This window comes from Ptychodera flava, chromosome 4 (genome assembly GCF_041260155.1).
Source record: "Ptychodera flava strain L36383 chromosome 4, AS_Pfla_20210202, whole genome shotgun sequence".
Taxonomy (NCBI): Eukaryota; Metazoa; Hemichordata; class Enteropneusta; family Ptychoderidae; genus Ptychodera; species Ptychodera flava.
In genome coordinates this window covers 8,156,354-8,166,650 of record NC_091931.1, presented here as the reverse complement: position 1 = coordinate 8,166,650, position 10,297 = coordinate 8,156,354, and positions in this window count along the sequence as shown.

Here is a 10,297-nt window from a genome sequence, read left to right as displayed (position 1 = left end):
ATATTTGCTCAGTGCAGCTAATGTGTATAATGCGAAAGAATCACCTTACAGCAAAGCTGCTGCAACTTGTTGTATTGTTGCACAGTTCCTGCACAAAGCTGCCGCACAGTTACTGTTTTCATTGCTTCTTGCACCTGTGCGGCAGCAATTAATTTGCATGAGAAAAAATCGCCTTACAGCAGAGCTGCCGCAACCTGCTGTATATTGCTGCACAGTTCCTGCACAAAGCTGCCGCACAGTTACTGTTTTTATCATTTCTTGCGCCTGTGCGGCAGCAGCTAATTTGCATGCGAAAAAGTCGCCTTACAGTTGAGTTACAGTAAGTGTCTGTTGCACTAGTGCCGCACCTGTGCAGGAACACTGTGCAGCAGCAGGGTTTTACATGACGCGCATTTCTGCGTCCTTTACGCATAAAACCGGACGCAGGACCCCTCAAAAACTAAACCACGCGTCCCTTGGGACGCAGCAATATCTGTTGCTGGTGTACACCTCGCGAAGCTGCTGAACACGTAAAACACATCCCAGTAAACCTTACCGACCCCGTACTTTAATGGAATGCTCCATAGTGCATTGGCCTCCACTGTTTCATAACCAATGGTAACCGCGGAAACAAATTCTATTGCTGTAAAAAGTTACTTTCAAAATGTAAACTGATTCTTAATTGGTCGATTTCTTGTTTGTGTTGATTAACACATGTTTATGCATCAGGGCGGGTCGTGTCAAAACAGGCCGATCTGCGAAAGTTTTTCGGCGGCCGCAGCAACCAGCACCATGCAGGTTTGGTCGAGGCCGAAACGGCAGCTACGCCATGCGATACTGATAATCAGGTCCCCCGACCAAGTCAGCAAAATTACGAACATTCAACAGAAGTTGACTCAATAGATTTACTATAAATGGCTTCGATATTCTGAAGAGCGAAACGTCATGGAGTGCGGTGTATGTTTGAAAGCAAATGTTACATGCCCGTTCATGGAAGGTTTTGTAATTTTCAACATTCAACTCTCACTCGTCATCAGGACTCGAAAAGTCGTCTCACAAGCGTTAAAATCCTAAGCATGAGGACCGGCAGTTGCAGGGTAAGAGCACAGTTACGAGTGGAGTGATACGTAGCGGTAAGAGTAACGAACTCGAGGCGTACGCTGCACAATTACGTACTGTTTACCTGATCGCTAAACGTGACCTTCCATGCGATGTATTCACTGACATCATTCATCTGCAGAATCTGAACGGCTTAGACATTGAATATTACAAACGTCCTCAGATAGTTATGGAGTTTGAAGAGTGTATTCAACGTGCGATCGAGAAGTCCCTGATTGATAGCATACATGCAAGTGACGTCATCGGTATAATGTTGGATGAGACTTGTGTTGTGACATTTCATTCATAAGAAACTTGCAATATATGTTCGATATATTCAGAATGGCGAGGCGAATGTTTCTTTCCTCTGTGACCAGTAAATTACAGATGCCACTGCTGCAGAGATCGAAAACGCCTTGATTGAATTTTTGACTAGGAAAGAAATCTGTGACGCAGCCGTGAACAAAATATATGGACTAGGAACAGACGGGGCGGCCGTAATGACCGGCCGTTTGAACGGGTTGGGTGCAAAATTAAAAGCCAGAAATCCCAACCTTGTTCAAGTGCATTGTGTTGCACATCGATTGAATCTTGCTGCTTCCCAAGCAGGCAGAGATATTGAATATTGCAAAGAATATCATAATATAATCCATTCATTGTATAAATACTTCATTGACTCTAGTGTGAGATATGACAAACTTAGGGAATTCAAACTCTGTTGAATGGGAAAGCAAAACGAATTACTGAGGCTACATCTGTTCGCTGGCTGTCGGTCGAATCAGCTGTCAAGATGGTTTTCATCAGTTTTGAGCCAATTGCCTTGGCACTTGCAAGTGACAAAAAAAGGGGAAAGGCTGATGAGCTGTTGAAATTTATCTCTAATTCATTGTGTCTGCTATTCACTGCCTTATTGATTGATGTTCTTACTGTCATTGGAATTTTGAGCCTTACATTTCAGAAAGATTCTGTCACCTCTTATATCAAAAAAAGTGTTCAGTCTACACATTGAATAGAATGACTAATGATTCACACACTGTCAGAGACGTCTTTAGTGATTTGGGTGATGTTCCTGTGAACTAGAATTTTCATGTAGAATTATTTTAAGAAATATGCAACTATTTGCTGTGTGTTTTAATACTAATTGAACACAGTGAAGACCATGGCATTGATAAACTATAAAATATTTTGTGAAATAAATTGGGACCCCCATATTTTGATGTAGGACTCCCATTTTCTAACACCAGGAGTCCCAGGGACTCTCAAAAGTTAAAAGTGATGTAAAACCCTGCAGCAGGCTAAAATTTTCATAAGGGATATGTTAATTTTTCAGGTTGTTATTATAATGTTAGTTACAGTGTTTAGGATGGAAGTCAACAAGATTTCTTTGTATGGGGATTATTATCAAAACTAAAGATTTACTGAAGATATATTTTTGAGATTCTGTGGAGATTAAAGAACTGCAACAACACACTGAACTACAAGTATGTTGATCAGAAATGATCTAAATGAGTGATACGTGTATATCTTTATGCTTATCTTGAAATTATTATAAAGATTCAATTGGAATTCAACACATTGAATTCTTTCAGTGTTTCTCTATGGCAAAATTTTGTCGTTGTTTTGTGCTAGGAACGTACTAGAACATGTGATACAAGACTACACAAGAAGCAAAGTATCACAAGGTAATTTCATTGTAGATATGCAGCTTAGCTTTGACAACATCACAACGGGTTTGACTCACAAGAACGGTTGTTATTGTCCTCTCATATTCTTCTCACCAGCATCATGTAATTGGAGTTCCTGTGCCATTGTATCATTTAATTGCTTTGCTATGGTCCGCATCTGATCTTATATGTGCTTCAACTGTTGTATATCCATTTCTGTCATTTGAAGGCAATTAGCTTAGTGAGAGGCATGTGAATTATTGCAGACATCCTCCAGTGAGATCTCAAATTTCAGGCAAGTCTTCATAGGTGATAACCAATGAGATCTCAGATTTGATTTAAGTTATAAGATGCCATAGCCAATCACAATCAGGGAGATGTTATCAGCAGTATTTGCCTCAGAAATGAACAGTGTATTTATTATATCTCCTAATTTCCAGCTATATCTTTTACATTGTGTAAAATATGGTATCAAAAGGGTGCAGTTTATGCAATTACATACCATTCTGCAGTAGCTTAGTCCCAAGATGGAGTATTTTTGATTTGGGAGATTTTTGGCCTTTGCCCATACTCCAGGCCAAAAAATCTCCGAGGCAAAAAATATTTTGTTTAGGGATTAGGCTATTCTGCAGTGGCCTCAATGATCTTTATACTGCAGACTGAAATGAAAATGATGAAATAGACGATTGGAATAAGTAAACCCAAAATAAAGGGAAATCAAATCACTGGAGGGTAGCAAAGGCTTATTTTGTATTATCTAGAAAATGCAAAATTTAAGGACGGACATGTTTATTCATTGTAGAAATTTTTGCTATTGAAGTTCATGCATGCATGAGGGTAGAAGAATGTTTCAGCAATATTTATGTATACTGCCCTCATATAGACTGCAAATTATTAATTAATCTTTTGTTTTTATGGCAACTCTACACAAGGATAACATCATCCCTTTGTATGGCACTGTAATGATGTTCATAGACCTTAAAAACGGTCCGTTTTTAAGGTCTCTAATGATGTTCATAGATATTTTTAAAAATCCAGATTTTGACAAGGTTGACTATGTCAAGCATGTCTACTGCATTAATGAGAGGGTCACCATGTCCAATAGAATGTCAATTGAATGGTGACTTCTGTCTCAGGTTTTGTCCGGTTAGACTTATCATTCATTTCTACATGTATGGTCACTGTTTCTTTGACATGTTCTACCTCATTCGTCCCAGGAAGTGAAGTTCAGTTTTACAATTACAAGAGGCGCCACTTGATACAAGCTAGGTTATTCCTATGCCATTTCCATAATATCTTGTCCATTTTTTGGTTTAGATAATATGGTTTGACAGAAACAAGTCCAGTCAGTTTTCAAGCAACTAAAGATGACGTTCTTGAAGTATGTCGGTCTCTACAATACAGAGAGCTTTAAGCACATACAGAGGTATGTAACCTTTAGCACATACAGAGGTATATAAATCTGTTAGTGTTACCATATTGTTCAGGGTACTGTCGAGACATCTATACCTTGAGATGGGAAAGATATACAGATCTAACAGTTACACAGATGTCCCCATGGAGATCCACAGTGTCTCAATGCCAGTTAAAGCAGAGCATTATAAACAAAAAACAACAGGAATTACTTTGAGCGCAAAGTAACAATATCTGTAATTTGTTGTGTCTTATTTATATGACTTGAAAGTACCATGATATGTCCTGACGATGTAAATGACAAAAAAGAGAAAAGAAATGCCTGATCTGTCTGAAGATTGCAAAAGACATCATTAATTTGTACTTGAATTAGTTTCAGATATATATATATATATATATATATATATATATATATATATATATATATATATATATATATATATATATATATATTATTTCTCAGTTTTCAAGCAACTAAAGATGACGTTCTTGAAGGATATACTGAATATAGATTTGTTCTGTAGATCTATGTATATTTATCAAAAATATGGTAACCCTAAACAGTCTCGACAAACTTTTAAGAATTTCAATTGTATGATGTGAATGTTATGAGAACCAAGACAACATTTTACTAAATGATGCACATTCCCCCTAAAACAAACCCCAAAACCACAAAAAAAACAAAAACAAACAAACAAACAAACAAAACCAAAAAACTGAGTCAAGTATGGTGTAAGGCTTTGAAAGTCAAAAATTAGGGAAAAAGATTAAGTGTGAATATATGAAGTCATTTTTTTCTTGATGAGAAGAGAGAAGTGATGTAATAAGACATTAGCAGAAGCCAGTGCTGATATGTCAGTTGTATGGAATAGATTATCAAAGACACCTTACATGTAATAAGACATTAGCAGAAGCCAGTGCAGATATGTCAGTTCTATGGAATAGATTATCAAAGACACCTTACATGTAATAAGACATTAGCAGAAGCCAGTGCAGATATGTCAGTTCTATGGAATAGATTATCAAAGACACCTTACATGTAATAAGACATTAGCAGAAGCCAGTGCAGATATGTCAGTTCTATAGAATAGATTATCAAAGACACCTTAAATGCAATAAGACATTAGCAGAAGCAGTGCAGATATGTCAGTTCTATGGAATAGATTATCAAAGACACCTTACATGTAATAAGACATTAGCAGAAGCCAGTGCAGATATGTCAGTTCTATGGAATAGATTATCAAAGACACCTTACATGTAATAAGACATTAGCAGAAGCCAGTGCAGATATGTCAGTTCTATGGAATAGATTATCAAAGACACCTTACATGTAATAAGACATTAGCAGAAGCCAGTGCTGATATGTCAGTTCTATGGAATAGATTATCAAAGACACCTAACATTAGCAGAAGCCAGTGCAGATATGTCAGTTCTATGGAATAGATTATCAAAGACACCTTACATGTAATACTTTATGTGAGGCTACTCATGAATAGATTTACTTTATTGCTGAAAGCATTTCTTCCTTGATGCCAATATACCTGGTAACGTTACATAGGGTTAAATACGAACTCAGTTACCTGCATATGAGGTGCTCTAAGGGGTGGACCATTTGATATTTTCACTCTCTTGAGAATTAATTCACTCTCTGATTACTGGTAACTTTTTTTCTCACACTCTCCACTTTTTCCCCAACAACAAATGTACAGTCCTCTATTGTGTGTGGGGTAAAATGTTGCACATTAGATAATCAGTTCCCATTTTTATGCAAGCTGTCGAAATTATAGCATTCTCATTTATATTTCGTAAAGATCACAGTTCAGTAGTGAACAATAACAGATGTAATATGCTTTTATTATCTTACGTTTACATCCAAAATTACATTGTGATATCAAAATCTTGTGGAAAGAAATAAGCTAACAAACAGAACAAGAAGTTTAAAAAGCAAAAAGTTGCTACATGAGCTGACCACAATTATACCGTTGGGATCGAGCTATATGAGGAAGACATTAAAATCTAAATGTAGCATTTCCGAAATGTATTTTGCCAAAGAACCATTGTGTATCTGATACAGTCTTCAATTGGCACCCGAAGGGCATCCTGAAAATAAAATGTGTTCCAGAAAGTAACTTTTGATGGATTTTTTTCTTTTCACCTTAGTGAGCCATCTTTTTTCCTAAGACCCCTGGCTGAATTTTTTTTCATTGAAATTTGCTAAAATTAACATTCATTGAGCTGAAATATAGCAAGGCCCACATATAAGAATGAAGCAGTATAGTATTACTTCAATTATCCCTATGCATTCAAACATTGAAGTTTGATGTTGCAGTGTGTAAAATGAAAAGATTTCTATCGCACATTTTCATGAGTAGAACTTTACTATGGAATTTTCAGCAGTCAAAAAAAAAAAAATTATTGTAAGTGTCCATGATGATGTTAACACAGTACTGCAATGCTGTATCTTTCTGCCCATTTTTGGTGTGCTATTAAAGCCCACACTGTTTAGTTATCCCAGAAAATCATAGCAATGGCGCCCTCTTGTGACAAAGCTTTGCTTTCTAAGATCCTGATTACTTGTAAGACTTTGTAACAGTATTGAAACTTGAAGATTTGTCCTGTATACCAACCATCATTGCTGCTGAACTGTTACAATTTAGTGCTTTTTTCTGAGATCTTTGCTAGTGGTAATAATTCAAACCCAACTATCACATGATTGTGTTTATGTTGTCATATATCATTATTGTCACTGTTTATGTGAAAAGTGAATGTGTAACAAGACTACTGAGTAGGAAATGCAGGTTTTGCTTCAGAGCATATTGACAACTTTTCTCAAGTTATCACTTGATAATCCACATTTAATTCAGCACTTAGATTCCACTGAAGTACCGTGTATTGTTTGAATTCTCTCCAATTTGAAGAGGTTCCAAGAATCTCTCTTGCAGGCAACCTTTGTACATTTCTCCAAACATCCCATAGTTCATCACTGGAACCTTTCATTTTCTCCTAGCTATAACTTTTTGATGTATTTTCAAGTATGTTAGGGTGTGTTTTCAAGGAAATTACTTTGTATTTCAACAGTTTTTTTTTAAATATGTTAGAGATGAAGTAGAAAATGTATTAATTTAATGATACAAAACAAATACGATAAAGATATTATCAAAAGCTCAAGCTGGAATTCATACAATATAATTTCTAGATTTTGTCTGAATTACTTTTTTCTTTTTATCATTTGTGCTGTTGATTTGAATTTTTATTGTTTTCATTGCAATATGGGTTGAAGCAATGTACCATTGAAGTCATTCATTAGTAACCTTCTCCATTCCGTTCTGTCTTGTCAAAACCTTTAAACTAATATTGTCATTACATATATACATGTCATGCAACTACATGGCATCACTAAGAATCAATTTTGTTACGCAAAACCAGAATTTAAAACTCACATTGTGTGTCAATGAGTCCATGGGTGACTCCCTATTGTTCTGGGTAACTTAAATTGATTCAATTATTCTTGCAAACTCAGCAACCTTCAGAAACAGTGTAATATAACAAACACAGGATGATTTTCACAATAACGATAGTGACAGTTCACAAAACATTGTCTGATCACAAGAAACATTATGCAAATCATGTTCAATTTTTTTTAGTAATATGCATGTACCATTCAGCTTCTTTTTCCTAAAAGCCCAGCAGAATTCAACCTGAAAGATGCACCCCAAGGAGATATGAAAATAAACAACACATAAAATCATAAATCTTCTACCAGCAAAGAAGGACACGTATTTTCCACAAGTGAATATATACAGATTTATAATACTTTTTTTAGCAAAATTATTGTGAAAACCTTCTTTGAGCCATTTTTATCTCACCGTTTCGGTAGTGATATTATCTCCTTAATTTCTTACAAAGTTCACATGCTGATAAAGATATATTCTAAATATTAAAACTTGCAATTTATGACTATTTGCAAATGTGTAAATTAGCATTGAAAAGGTCAATTTCTATTTCACAGCATACAGAATACCAAGCACTGATATGATCAATCTCCCAGGGTATTGGATTGTTTTGTGTGTCTTTTGTCACAGTTACGTAGCTGTATGCTGATTTGCATGAAACATCCATAACCTTCATCATCATGTCAATATTAAACTGCATAGCTGTTGCATACAAGATTGGTAATTCTGCTGAGACAAACATTGAACTTCTTGTTGAAACTATCATATGAAATAATGATATTATATGCAGCCAATCCCATACATTGATACATTACTTGCTTGGTGTGTGCACACATTCAATCTTGTACACTCTCCTCAAGCTGTAGCTTTTAATAATATTATGAGCAATTTTGTTCCAGCAAAAGTATAATATTGCTGTGAAACTCCTCTTTGCCTAAAGGTACTAGAATGCGAAGTATTAGCACTGTGAACATGCAATGCCTTTGTCGGTGTTTATGCAGTGTTAATTGCTCTGATCATTCTATGGTACTTGACTCGACCCCAACTGAAATAATGTCGTCAATAACATACTGATTTAACACAAGTACAGAAAGTGTTGTAATGTTGAACTTTAGGAATTTCTATGCGACTTTGGGAGCAGAACTATAGAAACGTATACTTTGTGTACCGGTATACAGAGAAAATTTATACCAAAAAAATAATTGTACATTGACAGTTGCTGCAGCTAACGGAGCTTATTTAGCCGTCAACATCTGTCACAACAATCCTTGAAAGCTTTCATTCACACGGGACAGGAGAAGAATACAGTAGATGGACAGGTGTGATTTTGAACTAAGCAGAATAGAAACACAGTAGCTTCCTTGGCACTTCTGTTATCATTTGAATTCGGCTCAAAAAATCATGATAGGGCTGATTTGTAATGATGTCATTTAGAGTTCCATCATTGCGATGCAAATATAAATATTCCGAAAATGTCTATTAGACCTTCAGCAATTATTCTTGCAGGACTGGTGATATTTGATACCACAGATTTCTTGAGTGAAACTGTAAAAGTATCATATCAAGGGATTCATAACAGTGGTAAAGACTGTATAGAGAGACAAAAAATTGTCGCGATTTCTGTTGACCGCAGCAAATGTTGCACGCGGCCTGCTATATCGAGTAAAAATCCTTCAATTATTATCATTAATATTGAGGCAAATGAACATTTTGGTCAAAACAGCAGCCCAATGTTCTGGAGTCAATTGCTAGCATACTATTCCTGCTTTCTCCAACAATACACATTGTAAAAAGTCACAGATGTCTCATTTTGTACAAAATAAATTGTTCTCATTTATTTCCAAGTACAATTGGTTAAAAAAATGTCAGTTATGTGGCTAAATTTAGATTCTATGACAGTATGGAATCAAATATAGATACCTGAATTTCAAAATGTTTTAATTGAATGAAATCTTGAGTCTTTTGTTGAGTAAGAGTCTTAGATCTATGACTTAATGTACCCTTTCACCACCATGGTTTGTCCAAATCCATCGTTTTCTATGGTAAAGTTGGACCTGTATACAGGGAACTGGGGTGAATGACTTAAACATGTACATTCCTTGCAACGGTAAATGTACTATAAATACTGCCATTTGGAAGCAGTATTCCTTGAAAGACGATTGCTTGCTATTTGTGAATTTGGATCCCCACTTTCCAAGAATTTCTGGCACAAAATGCATCATTCAGGAAACACACTGCGTAGGTGACATATTAATTTATGCACATAAAAACATGGTTGGGCAAGTTATGAGCAGATATTTAGTGTTCCAGATGCCATGATATTGCAATAATGGTAAGGTGGTGACCCGTTTTCCCCATGTAGTTGTCCTGGCAACAAGAAGTCAAAGGTCATTCTTCAAACAAAGCAGCCTACATTGTACCTTCTAAAAGAGAGTAATCATGTACTGCATAGTTTACTGACAAGTTGCTGTATCAGAAAACACTTTGCGTCATCTCATGTACCAATATTTTTGAAAATGAACCCTTTGATTATGACAAAGACGTGTATTAAAAAGTATAGTGCAGAGTATATTGTTCTATTCCCATTTGGAGTCGAAATATCAACCAATTGTTTGCTTATGTGTTATTCATTGATGGACCCAAGTGTAAAGATTAAAAAGTAAATAAAAAAAATGTAACGAATAGAGATTT